The sequence below is a fragment of the Coregonus clupeaformis genome, chromosome 14 (genome assembly GCF_020615455.1).
Source record: "Coregonus clupeaformis isolate EN_2021a chromosome 14, ASM2061545v1, whole genome shotgun sequence".
In the NCBI taxonomy this organism is placed as follows: Eukaryota; Metazoa; Chordata; class Actinopteri; order Salmoniformes; family Salmonidae; genus Coregonus; species Coregonus clupeaformis.
In genome coordinates, this window is record NC_059205.1 from 44,532,119 (window position 1) to 44,544,126 (window position 12,008).

At 41.4% G+C, this 12,008-nt stretch overlaps 6 non-coding genes across 6 annotated transcripts; 2 read left to right on the forward strand and 4 right to left on the reverse strand.

Moving 5' to 3' along the window:
- Positions 1-213: 213 nt before the first annotated feature.
- On the reverse strand, positions 214-286 carry trnam-cau. The gene has a single exon. It is a non-coding gene; the product is annotated as a tRNA-Met (tRNA).
- Positions 287-1,325: 1,039 nt separating this feature from the next.
- On the reverse strand, positions 1,326-1,398 carry trnam-cau. Its single transcript has one exon. It is a non-coding gene; the product is annotated as a tRNA-Met (tRNA).
- A 1,511-nt stretch (positions 1,399-2,909) lies between these two features.
- Positions 2,910-2,982, forward strand: trnav-aac. The gene has a single exon. It is a non-coding gene; the product is annotated as a tRNA-Val (tRNA).
- Positions 2,983-9,432: 6,450 nt separating this feature from the next.
- Positions 9,433-9,506, reverse strand: trnai-aau. Its single transcript has one exon. It is a non-coding gene; the product is annotated as a tRNA-Ile (tRNA).
- A 374-nt stretch (positions 9,507-9,880) lies between these two features.
- Positions 9,881-9,952, forward strand: trnaw-cca. The gene has a single exon. It is a non-coding gene; the product is annotated as a tRNA-Trp (tRNA).
- A 462-nt stretch (positions 9,953-10,414) lies between these two features.
- On the reverse strand, positions 10,415-10,486 carry trnap-agg. The gene has a single exon. It is a non-coding gene; the product is annotated as a tRNA-Pro (tRNA).
- Between the last annotated feature and the right edge of the window lie 1,522 nt (positions 10,487-12,008).

A 12,008-nucleotide genomic window follows, 5' to 3' on the forward strand; every position in this document is an offset into this window, starting at 1 on the left:
ATGATACTTTTAACATACATTTCCAACAGGATTCTACTAAATCAGGCAATAACTTATGAATGAGTGCAAAAACGTGCTCTGATGATATAAATGAAATCGTGAAAATGAGTTTGTGTTGCCTACTACATGCTATATTATACCCAAACAGTCCTCTCAGTGCCTAGGCCAGAGGGGCTATGGTCATGTTGTATAATTGCTCTTTTACAAAAAACATGCCCCCTGTGAGGATCGAACTCACGACCTTCAGATTATGAGACTGACGCGCTACCTACTGCGCTAAGGAGGCTTGTATGTCACTCAGAACACTGATTTGGATAGAGCGTTTCTGATTGGTCAATTCATTATCAAATGCATCTTTAATTGGTCATCAAAATTGACAGACTAGGGCCTTTGTGATAAGGATTCTGATTGTAGATTTGAGAGTAGTTTTAGAAACCCTGAAATAATTTACATAATACTTGCCTTCAACTTAATTTTATTTAAAATAGTGTTGCCCAATCCCAAATCAACCCCTAGCCCAGACCCTGTAATAACTTGTATGGATATGAGGGCTGAAAAGGTGTGTGACTTAAAGGTAGACCCAGCAATACACATTTTGGAAGTAGCATATCAGGCTGACATCCATAAGAACAAACAGCGCAAAGCGAGGAGCTAATCTCCTATAGCGAACAGTGCTCTCGGTGCCTAGGCTACAGGGGCTATGGTTATGTTGTATTGCTTCGCTTGGAAGAGCTATAAAAACCCTGCCGATACATCGATATCAGCCTTTTACTGATACATCAATAACCAATATTCAATAAATAGGACGAAGAAAGGGACTCTCATGCTTATCTGAACACTTGCAACCATTTTAAAGATGTGTCATTATTGTCACAATGTACGAAATCAAAATTTGAAGCATATTTCTCTAACAATTGCCCTTTTGGATGACAATTTATGAGAACTCAGTGTGACATTTTTTTATTTTTTGTTTCCCCACTGTAAAACAATAGCCTATATTGGGAGATATATCAGTATCGCTAGGTTTTGTCCCCACCCCCCAAATCGTAATCGGACAAAGAAAAAGCCATATCAGTAGGGCTCTGTGAGATATAACTAGTTGGTGGGCAAAAACAGTCATCAAAACAGACACTGTATACATCTGTACTTTACTATGAAAATGTAAATTGGTCATACAGACTGAGGATCAAGAAATCTGATTACTACTGCAGTTCTCTCATAAGCAATTACCTAGGCCGTAGGGCTAAGGGATCGGAGTTGTTTTGGGATAGGGCACGTGTAATACAGTCTTGCAAAAGCTAAAAAGAGGTACATGAAAAAGCCATTGCCCCCTGTGAGGATCGAACTCACGACCTTCAGATTATGAGACTGACGCGCTACCTACTGCGCTAAGGAGGCTTATAGCTAACTGAAAAACACAGAGTTTGAAAGAACGTCACTGATTGCTCAATTTGGTAATTTTAAAATGATTAAGCTTAATATGATTGGGCAGTACAGACAATCATCAAACAAACACTGTATTTGCCCATTGTGATGAAATGTATATTATAGTTTATACAACGGGTGGGTCTAATGCTGAATGCTGATTGGTTAAAACCGCATTCCTGCCAACGTCTATTCCACAAGTTACCACCCGCTAAATCTATGATTTTAAAATGCCTATTTACTCTGTTCCATCTGACTGCACAATCCACTGTCTCATCAACCTAGACAGGCAAATTATAAACTTGATCTCCACTATAAAAAGCATCTAGACATTATCTCACATTTCTTTTAGAATAACATTTCGTTTTCAATAGCGGAGATTTGTATAAACCTTGCTGTCTGTCTCTCCAACATTTGCAACATTGTTTCAATATTCAAATTCGATCTCCAGCTGTCCCGTAGTAATGAACATGTAGGGGTCGGGAGTCGGGATGAGACAGACAGGCAGGCAGGCAACGTTTCTCAGCCAGTCGAAATCATGAATCAGCTGGCGTCATTTTTATGGATATATACAAAGAAATGTCAATTGAAAAAAGGTCAAACGAAACGAAGTGCAGCTTGTTTGCAGTCTTTACAGCTTCAGTGTTTGAAGTGATTGTGTTAGGTGTGTTGTTGGCTAACTCCTCTGAACAACAGTGTCCTGACGAGAGAGCACATTTTGCCAGGCGAAATCGCGCCTCATTAGCTAATTGTATCCAAATAAATGTCACAAATGATTACCTAAATTATTACTTTTTTTTTTTACAGAACATCAGGTCCTAGGATATACATTTCCAAATAGAAGTCAGCAAGGGACACAGTCATTTGACAATTACATGCTATGGTTAACTATGCTGTATCATAATGGATTAATAAGCAAAACCTCAGCAACTTTCCTGCTTTAGACCTCCACCACTAGGTGCGCCCCCACCACATAGCAGAACATCCTTCTAATTAAACATCCAATAGAAATGTCTGAACCCTATAATATGAGGTCTGACAAAAGTTGATCCTAACAATGAATTGAGGGCAATCCTTAGTTAGGTTATTCAATGTGTGGACCTATCTTCCCAGTTGGCAGACAGCTGAGCCACATTTGCCTGGTCACACACACTCTTCAAATGTATAAGGCATGTGAAATGTGAGCCACCCCTCCCTCCGACTCAGCCCTGTAGTGGACATCACTTGCTTGCTAGTGTGCAATATGAAAATGCTAAACAGGAAATTCTCTGGCCTTGTGTATACAAAGGATTGGGATTGAAGAATATCTGTGAGTGCAAATTGTCATCCTTGACCATTTATTTAAATATCTAGTCCTATATACTAATAACGCTATAGCCATAATCTTGATAAATTACTTAATTTACTTATCCTATAGGCTTAGCTAGGGCTACTTTAGGATATTATGGATGGTCTTTAAGACTATTTCTGCCTATAGCCTTTAAGTTTCCGTAGTGTAGTGGTTATCACGTTCGCCTAACACGCGAAAGGTCCCCGGTTCGAGACCGGGCGGAAACACATTTTCACAAATTTGACAGTACCCTAGGGAAAAATATATTCCAGGGTTATCGAAAGCCTACCCTGGAGGTCTGAAGTACTGCTGGTTTTCTATTCTACCTAATAATTAATTGGCCAAAGCTGCACGACCGCATCGAACTGCCCTGTTCAGTCCCAGTCCCGCCACCACAGGACGCCTCTACCCCAGCTAAACAACCGTACTTGTGTTACTTTACACACAAATCAGTAAACCGGTAGCCTTTTTGGAATGTGCAGGTATCCTATGTGGAATGTAGGGCTGGCACAATTATAGTATAATCGTGTAACCGACAATTATGGACAATAAATGTCTTAATATATAAATTTTAGGTGAAGGGGGACTCAACTTTATATTCAGGTAGATAGTTTATACAATAGCAGTTTTACATTTTTACATGAAGTAGGTAAAGTTGGTAATCAGTTTACGAGCAGAATGGCAGGAGGAGAAGCTTTATTTCCAAAAGTTAAAAGCTGTCAAAACCATTCGTTTTTGAGAGCGGGGTATCGCCAAAGCTGTGTTATATTCATTAGGTACAGTGCCTTCAGAAAGTATTCATACCCCTTGACTTATTCCACATTTTGTTGTATACATGTTTTTAGACATTTTTGCAAATGTATTAAAAATGAAATACAGAAATATATCATTTAAATAAGTATTCTCACCACTGAGTCAATACTTTTTAGAAGCACTTTATGCAGCGATTAAAGCTGTGACTCTTTCTGGGTAAGTCTCTTAAGAGCTTTCCACACCTGGACTGTGCAATATTTTCCAATTATTATTTTCAGATTTCTTCAAGCTCAAATCAAATCAAATTGTATTTGTCACACGCGCCGAATACAACAGGTGTAGACCTTACAGTGAAACGCTTACTTACAAGCCCTTAACCAACAATGCAGTTTTAAGAAAGAATACCAATATACAGTGGGGAGAACAAGTATTTGATACACTGCCGATTTTGCAGGTTTTCCTACTTACAAAGCATGTAGAGGTCTGTCATTTTTATCATAGGTACACTTCAACTGTGAGAGACAGAATCTAAGACAAAAATCCAGAAAATCACATTGTATGATTTTTAAGTAATTATTTTGCATTTTATTGCATGACATAAGTATTTGATACATCAGAAAAGCAGAACTTAATATTTGGTACAGAAACCTTTGTTTGCAATTACAGAGATCATATGTTTCCTGTAGGACTTGACCAGGTTTGCACACACTGCAGCAGGGATTTTGGCCCACTCCTCCATACAGACCTTCTCCAGATCCTTCAGGTTTCGGGGGCTGTCGCTGGGCAATATGGACTTTCAGCTCCCTCCAAAGATTTTCTATTGGGTTCAGGTCTGGAGACTGGCTAGGCCACTCCAGGACCTTGAGATGCTTCTACGGAGCCACTCCTTAGTTGCCCTGGCTGTGTGTTTCGGGTCGTTGTCATGCTGGAAGACCCAGCCACGACCCATCTTCAATGCTCTTACTGAGGGAAGGAGGTTGTTGGCCAAGATCTCGTGATACATGGCCCCATCCATCCTCCCCTCAATACGGTGCAGTCGTCCTGTAACCTTTGCAAAAAGCATCCCCAAAGAATGATGTTTCCACCTCCATGCTTCACGGTTGGGATGGTGTTCTTGGGGTTGTACTCATCCTTCTTCTTCCTCCAAACACGGCGAAGTGGAGTTTAGACCAAAAGCTATATTTTTGTCTCATCAGACCACATGACCTTCTCCCATTCCTCCTCTGGATCATCCAGATGGTCATTGGCAAACTTCAGACGGGCCTGGACATGCGCTGGCTTGAGCAGGGGGACCTTGCGTGTGCTGCAGGATTTTAATCCATGACGGCGTAGTGTGTTACTAATGGTTTTCTTTGAGACTGTGGTCCCAGCTCTCTTCAGGTCATTGACCAGGTCCTGCCGTGTAGTTCTGGGCTGATCCCTCACCTTCCTCATGATCATTGATGCCCCACGAGGTGAGATCTTGCATGGAGCCCCAGACCGAGGGTGATTGACCGTCATCTTGAACTTCTTCCATTTTCTAATAATTGCGCCAACAGTTGTTGCCTTCTCACCAAGCTGCTTGCCTATTGTCCTGTAGCCCATCCCAGCCTTGTGCAGGTCTACAATTGTATCCCTGATGTCCTTACACAGCTCTCTGGTCTTGGCCATTGTGGAGAGGTTGGAGTCTGTTTGATTGAGTGTGTGGACAGGTGTCTTTTATACAGGTAACAAGTTCAAACAGGTGCAGTTAATACAGGTAATGAGTGGAGAACAGGAGGGCTTCTTAAAGAAAAACTAACAGGTCTGTGAGAGCCGGAATTCTTACTGGTTGGTAGGTGATCAAATACTTATTTCATGCAATAAAATGCAAATGAATTACTTAAAAATCATACAATGTGATTTTCTGGATTTTTGTTTTAGATTCCGTGTCTCACAGTTGAAGTGTACCTATGATAAAAATGACAGACCTCTACATACTTTGTAAGTAGGAAAACCTGCAAAATCGGCAGTGTATCAAATACTTGTTCTCCCCACTGTATATATATATATATATATTGCACAAAAAAATGTAATAAAATAATATGAAATAAAAGTAACAAATAATTAAAGAGCAGCAGTAAAAATAACAATAGCGAGGCTATATACAGGGGGTACCGGTACCGAGTCAATGTGTGGGGGCACTGGTTAGTCGAGGTAATTGGGGTAATATGTACATGTAGGTAGAGTTATTAAAGTGACTATGCATAGATAATAAACAGAGAGTAGCAGCAGCGTAAGAGGGGTGAGGGGCAATGCAAATAGTCTGGGTAGCCATTTGATTAGATGTTCAGGAGTCTTATGGCTTGGGGGTAGAAGCTGTTTAGAGGCCTCATGGACCTAGACTTGGCGCTCCGGTACCGCTTGCCGTGCGGTAGCAGAGAGAACAGTCTATGACTAGGGTGGCTGGAGTCTTTGACAATTTTTAGGGCCTTCCTCTGACACCGCCTGGTATAGAGGTCCTGGATGGCATGAAGCTTGGCCCTAGTGATGTACTGGGCCGTACGCACTACCCTCTGTAGTGCCTTGCGGTCGGAGGCCGAGCAGTTGCCATACCAGGCAGATATGCAACCAGACAGGATGCTCTCGATGGTGCAGCTGTAGAACCTTTTGAGGATCTGAGGACCCATGCCAAATATTTTCAATCTCCTGAGGGGGAATAGGTTTTGTCGTGCCCTCTTCACGACTGTCTTGGTGTGCTTGGACCATGTTCGTTTGTTGGTGATGTGGACACCAAGGAACTTGAAGCTCTAAACCTGCTCCACTACACCTTTGTCTTGATCACGTTGAGGGAGAGGTTGTTGTCCTGGCACCACACGGCCAGGTCTCTGATCTCCTCCCTATAGGCTGTCTCGTCGTTGTCGGTGATCAGGCCTACAACTGTTGTGTCAATGGGAAAACTTAATGATGGTGTTGGAGTCGTGCCTGGCCATGCAGTCATGAGTGAACAGGGAGTACAGAAGGGGACTGAGCATGCACCCCTGAGGGGCCCCCGTGTTGAGGATCAGCGTGGTGGATGTGTTGTTACCTACCCATACCACCTGGGGGCGGCCCGTCAGGAAGTCCAGGATCCAGTTGCAGAGGGAGGTGTTTAGTCCCAGGGTCCTTAGCTTAGTGATGAGCTTTGAGGGCACTATGGTGTTGAACGCTGAGCTGTAGTCAATGAATAGCATTCTCACATAGGTCTTCCTTTTGTCCAGGTGTGAAAAGGCAGTGTGGAGCGCAATAGAGATTGCATCATCTGTGGATTTGTTGGGGCGATATGCAAATTGGAGTGGGTCTAGGGTTTCTGGGAAAATGGTGTTGATGTGAGCCATGATCAACCTTTCAAAGCACTTCATGGCTACAGACGTGAGTGCTACGGGTCGGTCGTCATTTATGCAGGTTACCTTAGTGTTCTTGGGCACAGGACTATGGTGGTCTGCTTGAAACATGTTGGTATGACGGACTCAGACAGGGAGAGATTGAAGATGTCAGTGAAGACACTTGCCAGTTGGTCAGCGCATGCTCGGAGTACACGTCCTGGTAATCCGTCTGGCCCTGCGGCCTTGTGAATGTTGACCTGTTTAAAGGTCTTACTCACATCGGCTACGGAGAGCGTGATCACACAGTCATCCGGAACAGCTGATGCTCTCATGCATGTTTCAGTGTTACTTGCCTCGAAGCGAGCATAGAAGTAATTTAGATCGTCTGGTAGGCTCGTGTCACTGGGCAGCTCTGTCAAATTGGTTGTTGATCATTGCTAGACAACCATTTTCAGGTCTTGCCATAGATTTTAAAGTAGATTTAAGTCAAAACTGGCAATAAAAGTTACTTTTAGATTTGTATAATTTTCATTTAGATAGAATGTAGATTAACCACAGACAATGACTTTGAGATACAAAGACAATTATAAATTAAATGAAACTGTTCCACGAAAATGTGCATATGAAAATCAGAACTGGCACGCAGATTGGTAGAAGTGGTAAGATAAATTGGCACTCCAAATGGAAATGTTTGCCTATTAGCGGCAACTTCAGGAACATAACGACAGAATCTGCGATGGCCAACAGCAGCGGGAGGAGGGTCGGGAACAGGTATTTTTTCTTCTGGTTAGGCTATCTTGATCTCTGGCTCCCTCTTGAGTCATTTGTCTGTCTTAATTATTGAATCTAACAGTGTGCTTAAAGCATCAGACAAGTTCTGTACATATAGTTGATTTTATTAAAACACATAGGGTGTGTCTACATATGGAAGAATTCATGTTTAAAAATGTAGGCTTGGTCTAAAGAAAAGACACCTCTCGGTCGACCAAGATTTATTTAGTTGGGGACAGCCTTAGTAGATTTGGCCTTGTGTTTTAGGTTATTGTCCTGCTGAAAGGTGAAGTTATCTGAAGTTATTAAGTTATGTGCTTAGCTCCATTCCGTTTCTTTTCATCCTGAAAAACTCTCCTGTCCTTAACGATTACAAGCATACCCATAACATGATGCAGCCAGCACTATGCTTGAAAATATGGAGAGTGGTACTCAGTAGTGTGTTGTATTGGATTTGCCCCAAACATAACACTTTGTATTCAGGACAAAAACATAATTTCTTTGCCACATTTTTTCCAGTATTACTTTAGTGCCTTGTTGCAAACAGGATGCATGTTTTTGAATATTTGTATTCTGTACAGGCTTCCTTCTTTTCACTCTGTCAATTAGTTTAGTATTGTGGAGTAACTACAATGTTGTTGATCCATCCTCAGTTATCCCCTGTCACAGCCATTAAACTCTGTAACTGTTTAGTGAAATAGTGAAATCCCTGAGTGGTTTCCTTCCTCTCCTGCAACTGAGTTAGGAAGGACGCCTGTATCTTTGCAGTGACTGGTTGTATTGATACACCATCCAAAGTGTAATTAAGTGATATTCAATGTCTTCTTTTTTTATTTTTACCCATCTACCAATAGGTGCCCTTCTTTGCGAGGCATTGGAAAACCTCCCTGGTTATTGTGTTTGAATCTGTGTTTGAAATTCACTGATCGACTGAGGGACCTTACAGATAATTGTATGTGTGGGGTACAGAGATGTGGTAGTAATTCAGAAATCATATTTAACACTATTATTACACAAAGAGTGAGTCCATGCAACTTATTATGTGACTTGTTAAGCAAATTTTTACTGCTGAACTTATTTAGGCTTGCCATAACAAAGGGGTTGAATACTTATTGGCTCGAGACATTTCAGCTTTTCAATTTTAATTAATTTGTACAAATTTCAAAAAACATAATTCTACTTTGACATTATGGTGTATTGTGTGTAGGCCAGTCTAAAAAAAAATCTATATTTAATCAATTTCAAATTCAGGCTGTAACAACAAAATGTGGAAAAGGTCAAGGGGTGTGAATACCTTCTGAAGACACTGTATGTTGTAGCGAATGTTCAAAGATGCATTATGATGTATTATAAGCTCAAAACATTTATTTGAACAAAAATTACAATTATGACAATAACTGTGGCCATTTGCATGACAATTAATCATTACCCAAAATGCCATAATCGGCACAGCCCTAGTGGAATGTATTTTAAGAGGTGATTTGTGTAAATCTTTGTTGGTTTTATGCCGTCTGTAACTCCCCATCAATTGATGTAACCTATGTTGTAAATGCCTAAAAAGCAGTAAAAATTAAATTATTGCTTAGACTGCCTGTCAGCAGTAGAGGAAAATAATGAAAAAAAAGCAGTGGAACTGGCTTCAATGTCCAGATTTGAATTTGACGGATCTATTCTAAATGTATTGAAACAATTATTGCAAATATCACTCTCCAACGTCACTTAATAGGACAACTTGCATTTGTTTGCTTTTAGCATGTAATGACACATACAGCGCATACAGTACCAAATACACTAAAGGCACAACTGGTGATACATGAAAGTAAAAGCTTTTGGCCAGTACGGGTATCGAACCCGCGACCTTCGCGTTATTAGCACGACGCTCTAACCAACTGAGCTAACCGGCCATATGGGCTCAAGTCAAAGAGTTATACATTTCAACCTTGTTAATAGACATAGTGGAGTGTCATAGCTAATTTTACAGTTTTATGCAATGGCCACACAATCCTAGTGAGTTTGTGTACCCACTGCACAGTTTATATACATGGCTGAGGATTAAATTCAGCAACCTGTCTCATTGCCAACCTTTCAATCCTTACTGAGTGGAACACTGTAGTTGCTCCAAGTAAGCTATAACGGAATATTGCTGGAGCAAACAGCAAAGCATTTTTCCTTCTTGTTTGTGGTCTGCCACAATTCTCTGTATAGTGATAGCAAACTGTGACATGCATAGAAAATGCATGGTACAGTCAAATACCTTTATGTCCACCCTGTAATTTCAGACCTCGTGGCGCAACGGTAGCGCGTCTGACTCCAGATCAGAAGGTTGCGTGTTCAAATCACGTCGGGGTCAAATCTTTTTCTGTCTGTGATCAATTAAAGAACATGGGGGAAAATAAACATTTGACAAATTAAATAAACAACAAACAAATAAACAAATTAACTCTTCACCAAAACTATAATCAGAGAGTATGATGTTAATTGAAATTACCTGGTTTAACATCATCTAATTCTAAATTATTCTACACCTTTGCCCTATACCGACAGAAACAAAAGCGAACAACATGTCAGGACAATATATTTGCATATTTAACAACCTCATGTTTTGTTTTTGTATTCTGCTTGCACCTGTGTGTGCAATAGGTGCGTAATTACACCTCGGTGTAATTATTGTATTTGTTTACAACTGCCTAAAACAATCTGATTCTCAATTTTGTATGATAATTTCTGCCATATTTTGTCTGAAATATAATTACATGTAGGCTATATGTTTTGGCAAAAATTATAAAAGACAGTGTGAGAAGTATAAAAAGGAGGGCTCGTCCGGGATTTGAACCCGGGACCTCTCGCACCCTAAGCGAGAATCATACCCCTAGACCAACGAGCCACAATACCTGTTACCGGAATTATGTGATCTTCTTCGATGTCCAACAACAAACTGCCTCCAATTATTTTGGTTATCAGATTCTCGTCTGGCATGCCACGATATCATAAACTCAACAAAAATATAAACGCAACATGTAAAGTGTTGGTCCCATGTTTCATCTGCTGAACTAAAAGATCCCAGACATTTTCCAAGGGCAGAAAAATATTATTTATCTCACATTTTGTGCACACATTTGTTTACATCACTGTTAATCAGCATTTCTCCTTTGCCAAGATAATCCATCCATCTGACAGTTATGGCATATCAAGAAGCTCATTAAACAGCATGATCATTACACAGGTGCACCTTGTGCTGGGGACAATAAAAAGCCAAATGTGCAGTTCTGTTACAAAACACAATGCCACAGAGGTCTCAAGTATTGAGGGAGCATGCAATAGGCATGCTGACTGCAGGAATGTCCCCCAGAGCTGTTGCCAGACAACTGAATGTTAATTTCTCTACTATAAGCCGACTAATGTCGTTTTAGCGAATTTGGCAGTACGTCCAACCGGCCTCACAACCGCAGACCACGTGTAACCACGCCAGCTCAGGACCTCCACATCCAGCTTCTCCACATCCATCTAGATAGAACTGCCAAAGGGGGCGGAGTTGCAATCTGCTGTCCAGGTCTGTGCCCAAACAGTTTGAGCTTCTACTTCTAAAACTCCACCTTTCCAGAAATAAGTCTCTCACTGTTGCCGCTTGCTACAGACCCCCCTCAGCCCCCAGCTGTGCCCTGGACACCATATGTGAATTGATTGCGCCCCATCTATCCTCAGAGTTCGTACTGCTTGGTGACCTAAACTGGGATATGCTTAACACCCCGGCTGTCCTACAATCTAAACTAGATGTCCTCAATCTCACACAAATTATCAAGGAACCTACCAGGTACAACCCTAAATCCGTAAACATGGGCACCCTCATAGATATCATCCTGACTAATTTACCCTCTAAATACACCTCCGCTGTCTTCAACCAGGATCTCAGCGATCACTGCCTCATTGCCTGTGTCCGTAATGGGTCCGCGGTCAAACCACCCCTCATCACTGTCAAACGCTCTCTAAAACACTTCAGCGAGCAGGCCTTTCTAATTGACCTGGCCCGGGTATCCTGGATGGATATTGACCTCATTCGGTCAGTAGAGGATGCCTGGTTGTTCTTTAAAAGTGATTTCCTCTCCATCTTAAATAAGCATGCCCCATTCAAAAAAATCCTAACTAAGAACAGATATAGCCCCTGGTTCACCCCAGACTTGACTGCCCTTGACCAGCACAAAAACATCCTGTGGCGTACTGCATTAGCATCGAACAGCCCCCGCGATATGCAACTTTTCAGGGAAGTCAGGAACCAATATACACAATCAGTTAGGAAAGCAAAGGCTAGCTTTTTCAAACAGAAATGTGCATCCTGTAGCACTCCAAAAAGTTTTGGGACACTATAAAGTCCTTGGAGAATTAGAGCACCTCCTCCCAGCTGCCCACTG